Source organism: Pomacea canaliculata, linkage group LG6, assembly GCF_003073045.1.
Source record: "Pomacea canaliculata isolate SZHN2017 linkage group LG6, ASM307304v1, whole genome shotgun sequence".
Lineage (NCBI taxonomy): Eukaryota > Metazoa > Mollusca > Gastropoda > Architaenioglossa > Ampullariidae > Pomacea > Pomacea canaliculata.
This window is the reverse complement of record NC_037595.1, coordinates 30649524-30664765: the sequence shown is the minus strand read 5'-3', so window position 1 is coordinate 30664765 and position 15242 is coordinate 30649524. Positions and strand designations below refer to the sequence as shown.

The following is a 15242-nucleotide window of genomic DNA, read 5'->3' as shown; positions in this document are numbered from 1 at the left end:
AGACAGTGAGTGTAGTTCACACTTCTTGTTATTGTTATTGTTAGTAGTAGTGTGAGGACAGTGAGTGTAGCTCACACTTCTTGTTATTGTTTGTATTAGTAGTGTGAGGACAGTGAGTGTAGCTCACTTCTCATTATTAGTAGTAGTGTGAGGACATGGCGGTGTTGTCTGCAGCAGTCGTACAGCCAATGGTCAGCCTGCACCAGGCAGCAACAAAACATGGCAAACAACTGCAAATCACACTTCGCCCTCGTGAAAACATAAACATTCTTGCAACATGTAAACATAACAACTTGTCCACTTGTCCACTATCAGCAGGTCCCCGATCTTTGAGTATCACGTTTCCATGGAGATATTTGTCTGGGGTGAGGGGGCAGTTTGTCTTTGTTTCTGTTTATGTGGGCGTGTGTGAGTGTGTGTGTGTGTCTGTGAGTATGTGTGTGTGTGTGAGTGTGTGTGTGTGCGGGAGGGGAGGTCTCTTTGCCTATTGTCACACAGCCTTACATTCACATATCACATTTCACGACATCAGGAAAGTACATATGTAAATGCACAGGGTTAGGAGGATGCTTGGGTTTATGGGGAGAGGGGGGATCAGACTCCATCTTGACTGTGAGCAACGTTCACATTCTCGTACCCTCGGTATGTTTGTTGAGGGGGCAGCTTACCCTCCCCCCCCCCATGGCTCCTACGCCACGTTCATGAAGGAGAAACACTCAGGTAAGCGAGTGCAAGACGAGTGATAAGCAGCACAACGTATCCTCACCTGCCCCTCACCCGCCTCCCCCCACCCACAGTGCCCTCGCTTGTGAGGCTTGGGGAGGGGGAGGACCGGTGTCAACAAGTCTTTCCTCAGAACTTGCCCACGTCAGGGTTTTCCCGTGATTACCAACAACTTTCCTCCCTCGCTCCTTGCTTCATTCCACAGACAAGTTTCGCAACTTGTCCTGGCGACGTGCTGATAACATGGAGCAGAGGGCTCGGCCCTCCACACACAGAGGGCAGTATGTTGTGTGAGTGTGTGTGAATGTGTGTGAGTGTGTCAGTGTGTGTGTCCGTTTGTTGTTTCTATGTGTACATATGTATATATGTCTGCCTGTCAGCGCCTGATGAGTGGCCCGACCCGCAGTTGCACAAACATTCCCACCCACATTCCCACCCACATTCCCACCCACATTCCCAGCCTCAGCAACACTCGGGGGGACGTTAAAAGCCAGTTTACAAAAATGTCGCCGTCAGCAATGTCGTTCTTCACATTGCCATGTCAACATTTTATGAGACTAGAAGCCTAGAGACGACGGAGACTTTCAGGAAATGTACCTGACAGGTTGACTGCAGGTAAGACCTTTGACCTCATTCACACCGTCACTACCTTGACCTCACCATTCACCTCTTCACTGACATCCCGCCTTCTTCAGTCAATGGAGCGTGACATTGTAAGCATCGTCTCCACCCGACAAGATATGAATGAGTGAACACAGTGAACCGCTTACATAGATACATGTACACACTTTCTAGTTGCAGGAGTTGTCAACAAAGTACATGCGTGTAAGAACAAATCACAGCAGAGGAGGAAAACAAAGAGGAAGATGCCAGTAGATGTAACATTGTAACAGGATTGTAACAGGCAGTAACATTCACAACTGTTCCACTGTGTAGCCTTGTGGAGCCACTGTAGTGCATCAACTAACGACAGGAACTACGGTGTCACGTGACCTGTGAGGGTTCATGGCCTTGGCATCTACTATTTTCCAGACGTAGATACACTGACTACGTCACGTGTGTAGTCTACCACAGTAGAGGTTAAAGTTGAATAAATACTATAATAAATACTACTCTGAGGGAGAAAACGTGGAGGTATACGGTAAGTATAGTACCTGTACATCAGTACATGTCACGTGACACTAGGATCAGTGAACCCTCCTCCACCTGAGGTTTTCTTTGGTCTCGGGGACTGAAGGTGGGGTCAGCAAGGTCAGCAAGGTCAGCAAGGCTACCCTAGTCTGAGGGTCAGTGTGTGGTAGTCTTAGACTGGTGCTGAGTAGCACAGTCTGCAGTCTACAGACTAATTCACTCAAGTACGATGTAACCCCGACATTTATGGCAATATTTATTGCATGAGATAAAGATGGCGGGACACAAACAATGTTTAAACAGCAAGTACACTTGTAGTAAAATACAACACTGACTGTACCTCCCTGTGCACGTGCCCTGACGTTTAGTGGGTCAACGGGTCATGCAACTGCCTCCTTCCCTCAGGTCCTGAGATCTTCTCTCTTTCCTGACATTCTGACAGACTAGCCCTCTGTTTGCCGCCTCCTCTCTCCTCCTCCTCCGTCTACTTCAGTATACGTGTGCATCTCACAAACACTTTATACTCGCGATTGTTGGAAAGAAGAGCACTAACTAGCACTAGCACTAACTAGCACTAAACCTGTTGCCCACAAGGCAATAGCACAACCTTCTGAGCCTGCAGTTCCACTGCCAGACATGGCCAAGAATCAACCTCCATCCCTCGTGCTCACTGCTACAGATGTAGCTCAGACATCAGCACTGTTGTACCCCTTTCTCTCAGATGCACCCTGATTAAAGACATTGCACACTAATGAGCAGCAAGCTGTTCTCTGAACATTCTAGAAATCCTCACTAAAGTACCGTTGGTCCCATCGTCTGGATTCATCCCACGATTCACTTATTTTTGTCAGACTTCGTAAATTTAATGCGAGACAGAAAGTCAACATGTGAACAATAATACAATTAAATGTAAACTATAGGTTGTGAGCATAAATGTAATGAAAGGTGATCTTGAGTATCAATGCAGTTACAGGTGAACACCAGGTACTCAAGTCGCCTGGAGGTGAACTGTCGGAATGTGTAATTCCCCAAACAAGGTCGGGTAGAACGTGTGGCGGGTATCCTAGCAATCTCATTATCAGCACTGGGATATACTGTACACTACAGTCGGGTACCTACAGTACTGCACCTTTGTCACACACACCACCCCACATTCACACAACTTATACCTCTAAATATAGCTACATTCACACAGGCAGTTAATAATACCCTGTGAACAACACGCACTGGTGTTCACTTTATATCTTTTTCAGTTTTCCTGTGTGCACAGCGCTCGTGTCAACAAAACCATGCAGAGACCAAATATCTCTCTTTCCTCCAGTGTCATGGCCCCTTGGTCCCCTCCCTCTCTCTTTCCCCCCTCATTCTCTCTCTCAGGCGTGGGAGTGTGCTAGAGGTGACACTCAATACCTGCCTGTATTTTTACTCCCCTTACCTGACACAGCACATACCTGTATCCAGTGTGAAACATTCCGGTCACGTGGGTGTTCTTACCTGGAGGGGACGGGGGCGAGGCGGGGAGGGTGCTGACACACGCTGGCCTCAGACACTGAGGACAGTACAGGTGATCACCTCTAGTTTGCATCTTTGCTCTGACTTCAGAAACATAAACTACTGGCTTCTTATTGGGCTCCAGTGTTTTCTCTCTCCTCCCTCTCGTCTCCAACCGCCGAGATCGGGGTTTAGGAAGAACTGTCGACCCAGGTGAGAGGAAGTCTTGGTTTAGACCATTGAGAAATCCATAGCAGGTCACACATAGTAGGTCACACATAGTAGGTCACACATAGTGGGTACAAGGCTTCAGAGAAATACTGTTGTAGTCTGGGCATGCGCTCTGCAAATGTTCCTACATATAACATATAGTGGTGGTGTAGGGTGGTGTGAGGCGGTGTTGGGTGATGTCAGCAGGCCTGGGATTTACAGCAAACAACAACAACCACATGGATAGATGGAGCGAGGCAGTCACCATGAACGTCTTAAGTTCTGAAAACAAGTCAGGGAAGCACCTTGTACACTCCAACATACATTATCGCTGACTGACACACATGTTGGTAAGTCAGTCAGTAGTTTCCACTGATCAAATGATAGACAGGAAACATAGACTAGAAGTTTCATAGCAAACACGACTAGTGTCGGGCAGACATGAGCACACACTCACACACTCACTCACACACACGCACTCACACACACACACACACTCACACACACACAGGGTGTTTTGTCGGGTGGAATGTCGTGCCCATCCATGTAGACAAACTGTAGGTGAGTAGCTTTGGTGGGTGGACCCGCTGCAGTGACTGTGAGTGAACAGTGAGGCCTCACCTGTCGTCACCAAACACCTGGCAGTGTCGCCGTGCTGTCAAGTAGCGGTAATCTCAGGCCACCGAGATATCACGGGGTCAGAGTCTTGACCTCACGATACAGACTTCCTGTCGTCAGTGCATTTACCGGAAAGACAGACGACCCACGACGACCACCAAGGCTTTCTCAGAAGTGATATTCCACCTACTGTACAGGTGCCACCCGGCTGCCGCGCGGGGAATGCTGGGATACGATCTGGGTATTTAGTCCAGTCAGTGGATATTTGAGGTAGCTTAGTAACAGGGTGTGGGTTAGTGGTGGGAGGACGATTACAGTCTGAGTTAGGGTTAGACGAGCAGAGAAATCTTTATAAATAAAGTTGCACGAGTTGGTTTAATTCTGTGTACTTTCTTGTTTTAATACTTGCATGGTGGTTTTTGGATTAGCTGAAGTTGTCTCCCTATTTATTGTGAAAATAGAAGTTCTGTCTGTCGCTGTGGTCGTGCTGGTCGAACCGTGCATGCCAGCACATTTCTCGTGCACTTTGGTCAGCTGACATTGCTCTTGTCCCCATTGCAGGTGTGAAAAATAATTCCACATGCAGGCCATGGGGAGTGTGAGGGTCACCCTGCTCACCCTCCTATAGGACCTCACTCTTGTCCTGTTGACGTGCTTGTGCTGCAGGTTATTTGCTTATTGATCTGTTTATTTATTTATTGTTTTATTTTACTTCAACTCATATTAGATTTTCTGACATCTTCCTCTCCGACACCTTCCAGCTAATGAAGCATTGCCATGGCAACCATCCTTTACAAATATTTCCGACGACACAGAGAAAATGGTTTCATCTCTTCTTTAAAGGTGGAGGGTGTGTTACAAAAGTTCAGTCTTGTGAGGGCAACCATACTGTTTGCTCACTTATGGGCAATGACAATCCTTTTGTGTCCCTCTGAGCCTCTTAATACTGTCACGTGGTCGGGCACCGAGACTGAAGTTAATTAACTACATGACAATGTGTGTTTTACTTCATCCATTTAGAGGCTGAAAACGAAAAAGCAATGTGTGAAAAAGGACAATAAACACGAACATAATAATACATGGGGGAACTGTACGGAGGAAAGTTTATGTAATAATGTGGGATCCGCGCAGCAGCAATAAAATAATAAAATCAAAGAAAAGCAGGGGTCAGGGAGTGCACGTGGACTCAAAGTACTTTGTGATTCGAAACTCATATTAACTTTCAGGGCATACAGGAGCAACAAAAACACACAGAACAACATCGTGCCATCACTGATTATTGAACCTGTAGGACACAATACAGACGCAGTCGTTGTTGCATGCAGTCCATGGGTTCATTCCTCGCCGCCGGCAAAGCCAGGTCTGGCCTCATCATCGGCTTTGAAGTGTTTTTATTTCTCCCTTGCCCTTCGCCCTTCAGCAGCCACGATTTTTTTTTCTCCATCAGTTAATCTGACGATCAACACCTGCACAGCAGTTACCTGGGCATTTGATTTTCAATAAGTGCAACAAAGTAAAAGTCAATGAATCCCCGCCGGCAATGATATGCAAGCATTATTTACATGAACGCGCTGCCAAACATAAAATGGAGATGAGTTCACCAGGGCACAACGGTCGTGAAGCAGGCAGGGCAAAGAGGTTGTTTACAAGTCCTGTTTACTGATGGACAGAGACATGTATGGCTGCACTCGCCCTGTGCACGCATCATTAAGAGCATAATTTCTTTGGCTGACAACAATATAATATTGGTGCACACACCCACACAGACGAGTCAGACACCCGAGTACAAACACACACACACGCATACACTTGGTCCCTGACATAGGAATGTGCGAGTGTAGTCGGAAAGACTGGATGACGAATACACGAACACAAAGACAAACACACAGACGCATGTGAGAGAGAGAGCGACAGCAACAACCAACAAAACTGTTTACTTCTTGTGCTCCACTTGCACCCAGGTACAGAAACCGTTAGCAATATTGTAATGAGGTCTCGTGACGAGACAAGAGGTTATCAAAATGGTCATTTCCTGCGCGTTAGGAGAACTGATCAGTAAAGTAGAGGTAAATCTTGGGTTTATGACCCCCGCTACCGCCGTCTGTTCATTCACTACCTACACCCCCCGTGTACCCTGACTCCCCCGCCACCCACAGCCTCCCGGCCACCTGCCACGTAGTCTCGCACCCACCGCATCCCACATCGCCGGCTACCTGCCTCGAGATCTCAGGTGATAAACGAGAGTGGGGTGGATGGGGTGGCTGGGGGAGGGTGAGTTCAGCCTTTGTTGTGTTTGTAGGTTACAGCCAAGGGTGGCTTTACTTTCTGTCTTTACTCACAGTTCGTCACGTGATCAGTTGCTGACCGCGCACCCAGCCGCTCCTCACCCTCGTGTTGGGGCCTTTCATCTGATGCTCATCTTCTGCTTCATTTCAATTATCCAACGGGCAACGGGCACAGTCTGGCACAAATGCTATTGCACAATATATACATACATGTGTATATCTATCACTCTTTTTTCATGTATCTAAAGGATTACACAAATTACTATGACTACTGGGGTGAGCCGATTCCGTGGCAACCAGGCTTCCAGACCGCATTTCTGTGTAGTACATAAGGCCTGAGGAGTCCCACAGAACAATCACACGTAGAGGGAGCACGACTACACACCACAAGAGAGAGGGAGGGGCAGAGGGAGGGCAGGGGAGGGACACTTACCACCACAACATGTTATCGAGAGGCTGGGGCGAGTTACGAACATCAGCAGATAACACCTTCAGTGGCCACTTGGTCAGACCATCAGTGGAGTGTGCACACCTGAAGCACACCTGTAAATATTTGTCAGAGGACCAGTGGACAAACCGAGGGAAAAGGAGATTCTTGTATGAAAAAAAGAAAGAAGAGACCGTTCAGCTGTTTCTCGGTACTGGGGGGAGCATTCTGAAGTAACACCGGTCGAGGTGACACTTGAGTGTCGGTCACGGGGTCAGGCGACTTCCTGTGTGTTGAGAGAGAGTTAAGATCGGGTGGTGGGGCCGGAGAGTACCTATACACAAGTGGGTAAACCCCGAGACTGAGTAGGATGCCGGTTGCCGGGCGAGGAGAACACGCCGTGTACGGGTGCACAGAAGATTAAAGACCTGACTTGCCGCGTGCCACGAGGCTCAGAGAAGAGCAGAATGATTATAATTTTTATTGAAATGAAAATGTCCGGGGACGAGTCGTATCTCCACCTCCAGCGGCACAAGGCCGCCGCAATCCTCCATGATCTCACATCCGGCGTGTCGGAGAGAAATTTAATGTCTTGAACTGACCCAGACAGAGAAAGGCTACTCTCTGACACTCATTTGAATTTCTCCAGACCCCGGGTAACCCCAAGTAAGAGCGGCGATGGTGGGTGGGTGGGTAGGAAAGGTGCGGGGGGATGTCTGAGGGGGAAAGCAGACGGTAAGTGAGTAGTAAAGTGCAGGGTTGTCCGAGAGTAATTAAATCATTAAATTCACTTCAGCTGACACGCTGATGCCAGGTCGGGTACATCACTGCAAAGCACCAAACTCTCACCAGACGCCACCAGCAGAGACAGAACAGTGCCCGAGGTGAGATGTGAACTCCGGACAGCCAGTCCTCCCTGCATTGGTGACAGGCGCTGACCTTTGCTCCATCCCACAGCGGTAAAGACAAAGAAAGACAAATAAAACAACTACATTGTAAAAAAAAACTTTTGTAGAATAATGACTTTAGCCGTTGGCGCCTGGTCGGTCCCTGGTCCTGAACAGACAATCAACAGGGTCTGGACACGTGGTCAACCTCTGACCGGACAGCATCACGTGAGTTGTTGACGAGGAGGAGCTCAAACAGGAACTGCTTGTGTCGAAAGTGAAACTTCTCTCTCCGGCCATGAATAAACTGCTTGCTTCATACATTCAAGATCCTGTTTTGCCTTAAGGAAGACACACTTGAGTTGTATTTGCCCTTTCTTGACCTTTTTTCAAGGAAAAAAAAACACTCTAACTCTTTATTTTTCTTTGATTGACAATATCTTGTCAACTAATTTATTCGAAACTGTAGCGCCACCAGCATGTACGATAGTACAGCCAAGCATGGGATGCCTGAGGGGAGGGTAGGGAATGAAAGAAAGGTAGACCATGGCGCAGTCGTTGCCCTTTCTCACGCCCGCCCACAATTGTATTTAACCAGCTACTTAGAAAGGTCAGTGCGTTATAATAACAATAACAACAACAAGAATTTTTAAAAAATCATCCCGGCATAGAACGAAGGTAAACAATCTGCTTGCAAGGCTGCATGCCAGGTGTTACACCAGCTATTCCTCCTCATGACAGTTGGAAAGTAGAAGTCTTCACCTGGTGTCTTGCTACAACTTCGTGCAAGACTTTATGTGCACCTGGACTTTCTGCAAAGGTCAGAGTGCAGACCTAGATAGGACATCTACCTCTGTGGTTAGAATAGGAAATATTTCACAACGCCTATACCTTCATGCCTCTGTAGCTTCAAACTCATACACATGCGAGCAAGCTTACCTGCTTCAGCAATCTATCTTTAAAAAAAAAAAAAGCTAACATAGCAATTGCTACCTCTGCCCCTGAATAAAACAACACTTTAACAAAACAAAAAAAATAAAATAAAAGACTTACACTCGTGTGCAACAGAGTTTTAGAGTAAAAAAAAAAAGGAACAGTAGATTCTATCTGTGACAAATACCTCCACAGTGAAAACGAGATGATGATGAGGAGGAGGAGGAGGAAAGTGGGAGGATGGCGACGGTGGTGATGTTGATGCTGATGGTGGTGGTGACAAGGACTAGGCAGTCACTGCAGCTGGTGGCGGTTGGGTTCAGGTGTTGCTCTGTTCATCTCCTATGATCTCAGACGAGTATTTCAAACACGAATCTTGAAGACGAAGACTGTTTCCCACGAGTGTAAACGAGGGCGACACATCCTGCAGGCAAATCACATCTTACACAAGCGGGTCGGCTACCTGGGGTTGCGGGCATTCAAAGGGCACATCTTGACACTCAGGTGTAGGCCTCTGGAAAAGAAAGTGAAAATACAGACACAGGACACAACCCAGAACTAACACACCCGACTGATTTCAAGTATTAAATTATTTGGTATCGTGAACAGTATGAACTGGAGTCACAGTGTTTAATACAAGATGTTTGTCTTGACTGTAATCATCACACAACTCCATAGCTCGTGACAGTTGTTCAAGCTCCCAACGCTCTTATATTTTCTGAGTTAATTTCTGTTCATGTTCGTAGAACTTTCTTGCACTCACTCAGCCTTTCGCTATCCTTAGTTCAGATATAGATGTTGAATAAATAACTGGTGTTGGGAAGCTAGCGGATGGCACTTGTTGGAGCATCCAAGGTCAGGAAGGTGTGTGAAGATCGTGAATGAGACACCGTGGCAAGATGGCGGCTCACTAGATGGCGCTGACAACGACCGTCCTCCTACCCTCCTCAAACATTCCCTTCCCCACAGTCACTAATATCTCAAACATTCCCCTCCCCACAGTCACTAATATCTCAACATTCCTCCCCACAGTCACTAATATCTCAAACATTCCCTTCCCCACAGTCACTAATATCTCAATCATTCCCCTCCCCACAGTCACTAATATCTCAAACATTCCCTTCCCCACAGTCACTAATATCTCAATCATTCCCCTCCCCACAGTCACTAATATCTCTATAGACCAGCAGTGAAGTGCATCTCTATAGACGAGCCACCAGGTGCATCGTATTTCGCTCAGCAAGTCAACTGAAGGGAGGGACGATGTGAGCTGGGGACCCGAGGACAGGTAAGTTCAGGATGAGAAGATTGCTTGCATACAGAAAGATAACAGTTCCACCTGTGAAATGTGTGATTGATCTATGGACCGAGGCTGTGTGAACAAAAAGTGTACAAGCGTGACGTGGCCGTGTGTCACAGACTGGTGCACTGACGAGGGACGACCTTTACAAGTGTCACGTGGCCGTGTGTCAGCACGGGTGCACTGAGGGACGAGCAGCTCACGCCCAAGCCTCGTGGGAAGGACTCAGCTCGCGAGTTCACGCTGCTGGCCGTCGGTCGCCATCCTTACTGTACTTAGTTGTGCACGTGTACATTGTTTGAAAACCGCTTTGTTGCCACAAACAGATGGGATCATTTAAACACCACGTGTCAGTGTGTGGGGCGAGGTTGTGATTGTTTGTGCTGACGTCTTGCTGACAGACCACGTGATTTGATGACAAGTAGATGCTGATTGTAAACAGTCCCACGGCACGGACACACCACGTGACTGACCAACAACAAGGTGCCAGTGTAAATGTCGCATCCAGTATAATGACTGTTGTCATGTTTTAATGTTGATGACAGGATGAAGCGACAAGAGTGTATTCACACTTGAGTAAACATCACCTGCTGTAATGAACCCTGATGTGAGTGGTACATCGTGTCAGCAGTCAGGTGGAAACCGGACTCAAGAAGTATTTGTGTCAGTAAGGTAAGGTATCACGAAATAAGAGATGACAAAAGACAAAGGGGAGACAAGGTTTGTGTCTGACAAGCTGTCATCGTGATGGCGACAGTCATCAGACCTCAGTCCTGTCCAGGATGCCAGGTCTCTTTATTCAGGTCAACGACACATGCACTCCTCCCTCGTTACATTAAACTCATCGCCGGCTATGACGAGCGCCCCAGTTGTTTAATGGCTGTAATCTCGGTTTACGAAAGTCTCCTCTCATAACATTTTTTATCTCGTCTGCTCCAGTGACCCACTTCAAGGGGGCAACCAGAGCCAGGCAGGCGGAGGTGCCCCCCCGTGAGACAGCAAAACTCTTGGTGTAGTCATGTGTGTAGGTGCGACTTCAGCATCTCACTAACATCGAGGAATGTGTTTTTCTCTCCATCAGCGGCCATAAAGTAAGACTTGAGTTACCAGGCCACTGACTGAGACATGATTGGATGTCACGTCCTGCACTTGATACAGTGAACCATTCACTCCGCGCGTGGAGCATTGTATTCAGGGCAGAGCAGATTGTAGCGGGTACATGCGCAGCATCTGAGATTGAATGAAGAGAAAAGCCTCCTACACTGTCACGTGAAACTCCTTTCATACTCACCGGAGCCTGACAACCCGGGGCGAGGGGCTGGCAGGAAGCTAGCAGCACCCGGGGTGAGAAAGTCAAGACGTTAACATCATTTGCAGACGATCGACAGACGAAGACTGAGAAGGCGAGGAAGATATGCGCGGTGTCGTCTGCTAGCAACATCAGGATGCTATTCGCGGAAAGTTCGCTAACTGAGAGAGAGAGAGGGTGGAAGAGGAATTTAGGAGAAAGACAGAGACATGTAGGAAGATGTCATCGGTTTGAAAAAGGAAGGGGGGCAAATTTCATGATAGTGAACGACGCTCACTTTCTTGCCTCCTCAGTATTTTTTATTTATTTATTTTGGAGGGGGAGGCTGCCTCCTTGTCCGTGATACTCCACTGAAGAGAGAGAGAGAAAAGAGAAAATACACACACACATAGTTGCACGACACAGTGACGCACATCCAAAGGATGACTGCACTCTTCTCTCTCTCTAAAGCTGCTGCATGCTGAACACGCTGCTGTCCTCACAATGACAAGTAATAAACAACACACGTGTGTCGGCCAGTGTGTACCAGTGATTCCATCTGAGTAGTTGCTGACGTCACCAGACTCCAGACTCGCGTAACGACGGTGGCGGAAGTTCTTGAAGGTGTCGGCTGTACTTGGTGGTGGTGCCGACAATAGCAGACTACAAGTGGGGCAGTGGTGGGGCAGTGGTGACCAGTGGTGGGGCAATGTGGGGCAGTGGTGGGGCAGCAGTTAGAAAACTTATACTTCTACATGCATACTCAATCTATTTGTGTCGCGACGATGATCTCAATTAAGAACAATTGATGAGATTTTTAAAATGTCTTGGTGTCGGTTTACAACATGATGCCATCATCAGCAGAGGATGAATAGTCTTTTCCGTGTTTTCATCTTGTTGTTACAGTGGCGACTTGTTGAGTTTCTAGAGCATCGGATGCTGACAACCAGGATGCTTTCCACAAACATAATTCTTCTGGTGGCGAGCGCTTCCAGGGGCGTCGGTGGTGTAACGGTTAGCATGGTTGCCTTCCAAGCAGTCGACCCGGGTTCGACTCCCGGCTGACGCATGTTTTTTTTCCGATTTATTTTTATTTATTAATTTAATTTTTTTCATTTCGTGATTTTCGTGCTTTAGCTGTCGAAAGAGCACTCGTGGTGTGTGGCGTATGTGTGACATACCAAGTGTGACGCCGATTTGACCAGGTCAAAGTTCGCTAAATCCTATCATGTAATGGTCGTTTTACCCACCCGAGACAGCCTCCCCCAAGACAACATTTCGTATAGCTGGCTATTGTTCAGATAACAACTACATGCTGGTGCAGCCCAGTCGGTTCTCTTTAAACTACACACATGCACAAAATGCACATTGTGCAAACATATTTAAAATATAAAAAAAACACAAGTCATAAAAATGTCTTTTGATCGTTGATGGCTCACACGCCCCGAGAAATCCTCTGGAGGGCGGGAGAGGTTCCCGATGGTGAGATAACATCATTGTGTCACCAGACACCTCCAACGTGGCTGCCGCTGTCATCTCGCTTCTTCCAACTCTCCTTTCATCAATCTGTTAGGAAGGCAGAAGGCGGAAACCTTGACCAGCGACTTACAAACAAAACGGTAAACTATTATCACCACCAATATAACCTACCCCAGCTTACCTTCCCCTCTCCCGACCTCCCTCAGTACAGTAAGGCCACGGACTGTCTGGACTTGTCACGTGGTGTGCTGCCTCACTCCATGGCTCTCGCCAAGTCACACCTCTGTGGATCACTAGTCACACGACTAGCACCGGCTGATTGCCCTCACCTCGTCACACTGACCTCTAGTGTCGTTACAGTCACGTGGTGTAATGCATGTCGCGGTCAGGTGTAACGTGTGACGTAACCACGCCAACAACAGCGACCACCGGGCTATCTGCTGTTCATGAGGGGACATGGTGGAGTCACAAAAAAAATGACCATCCCCCCAACCCCATCAACCGTCTTGTTGAGCGAACGACTCCATCACCACCATGTGACGTGCTCAATGACATCTGATAGTACCCGGGGTACATTAGTAGCTGGCTCGCTGAGCACCAGACTTCTCCAGTATCACCCGTGACTGACAGCTGTGATAATTCGGGGTAACCTCGTCATGGTGGACCGTCCTTTGTCGCCGCAAACCTCACACAAGAAAATTGTTTTCAGTCCTGCGCAGGTAGAACTTGCTGCTCACCCTGACAACGGCCGGCAGACACCGAGACTGAGACGAGCAGAGGAGATGATGAGGGTAGAAGCACGCGGAGTGTTTAGTTGACAGTCATCGCCTGTGACAGTGTGGGCTGCCATTGACATGTCTTTGACCTCGTGTGTGACCGACTGACGACACTGCAGTGACAGGCCGGGGGAAACATTCAGACCTTGCAAATCTCGTGTCCTCCCTCAGTCGCTGTCGTTGTCCTCTTTATTGCGGTGTGACCGCGCGGTGTGACGGTTGCCACCAAAGGTCACCGCTTCACGACCCCGGCTTCCGGCCAAGGTGTTGGCTGCAACTGAGATGAAAACGTTGACACCGCTTCACGGTGTGAGTCGTACACGCCCGCTACACACACCTATGTAAATATTCATCTCGTAAAACAACAAAGCAGTCGAGACTCCATCCAGCCTGACACAGCAACTGTGTCACACATTCCTCGCCCCCAGCTTTTAAATACCTGGGACCCCCCCAACCCCCCTGGTAACGTTGGACCTGAATATTTCACATGCCAGGTGACCTCTGAAAGGCTTCATTATTTTTGTACATCATTATATTTGAAGATTCTCACATTTTCTCTGTTTCCCGCTACTCCAGCAACGCGTCGGCTTTCATTTTCTCTAACATTAAAGTTGCGAGTTCTAAATACACAGGTCTCCTCTCCGGTCACAGTACAGAGGCTGATATTTTCTACAACCTACAGCAAACCTCCACCCGGCACTGGCTCATCAAATTCAAACCTCGAATCAATTTTTAGAAACAACAACAACGACAGTCCGGGTGTAGAATTGCAACATCCAGTCATGTAAGTGTACATCAAAGCCGCCTATCAGTTTATTCTAAACCACGGGTACGAATATAAGCGGCCTTGGCATTCAGTGGCAGTCCTCCAAGCTGACATTTCACACACTTACACACAACATCGGGGTTCAACCTGGGGTGTACTGCAAGTCATGGACTAAATGTCGAGGTTGGTTTCCATGTTGTGGCCAACATACAGACATAACTACGGTTATCACCTCAAACGACGCCATCAACAAAGAGAGGAAGATGTGAAAATATCAAAAGCTTCTTTCAACCATTTCTTTCTGAACCACTTCGAGACAACAACTCGTCTTTAAGGACCACCCTGGTGTGGCGTTTGGCGAAAACAAATGTTGAGGGTTTGACCTCTTCGGAGGTCTAGGTTTGTCTGGACTTGAATGCCTGCTTTACAAGTGCTTTTCTTCATTAGTAGTCCTCCCCTTGGTTTCCTGTTAGGCTAAATTAACACACAGCTGGTTTTACTCTCGAATTAAAGGTTCTCACCCTCACTCTCACACGACACTCAATGCTTTAGACCCCGACATGATCTACCCCGAGTGTCGGGTGGTCCAGTGGCACAACGGTGAGCGCCTGTGACAGGTACAGTGAGGGTTGACTGTGGTGAGTTCAGCTCTCGTCTCGGGCACGCTGTTCTTTCTGTGTGTGGCATGTTTACATGTGGCTGCCTTGTCGTATAGTTTTAGTTTCTGGCGGTGTAAAGAACCGATTCCCCACCCACACACTTTCCCTTTGAGTCGACTTTTGGCGTATGCGCCCTTTGACAATAATTATAACACATCCGTGTGAATGTCGGGACACGTGAAGTAGGCAGCCATGGAAGTTAATGTTTAAAAAATCGTCCAGCAAGCTCAACACTTGACTGAAGACCTCACGTGAGGCTCTGTGCTACA

At 47.8% G+C, this 15242-nt stretch overlaps 1 non-coding gene across 1 annotated transcript; it reads left to right on the top strand.

Moving 5' to 3' along the window:
- Positions 1 to 12290: 12290 nt before the first annotated feature.
- Positions 12291 to 12362, top strand: Trnag-ucc. Its single transcript has one exon. It is a non-coding gene; the product is annotated as a tRNA-Gly (tRNA).
- Positions 12363 to 15242: the final 2880 nt, after the last annotated feature.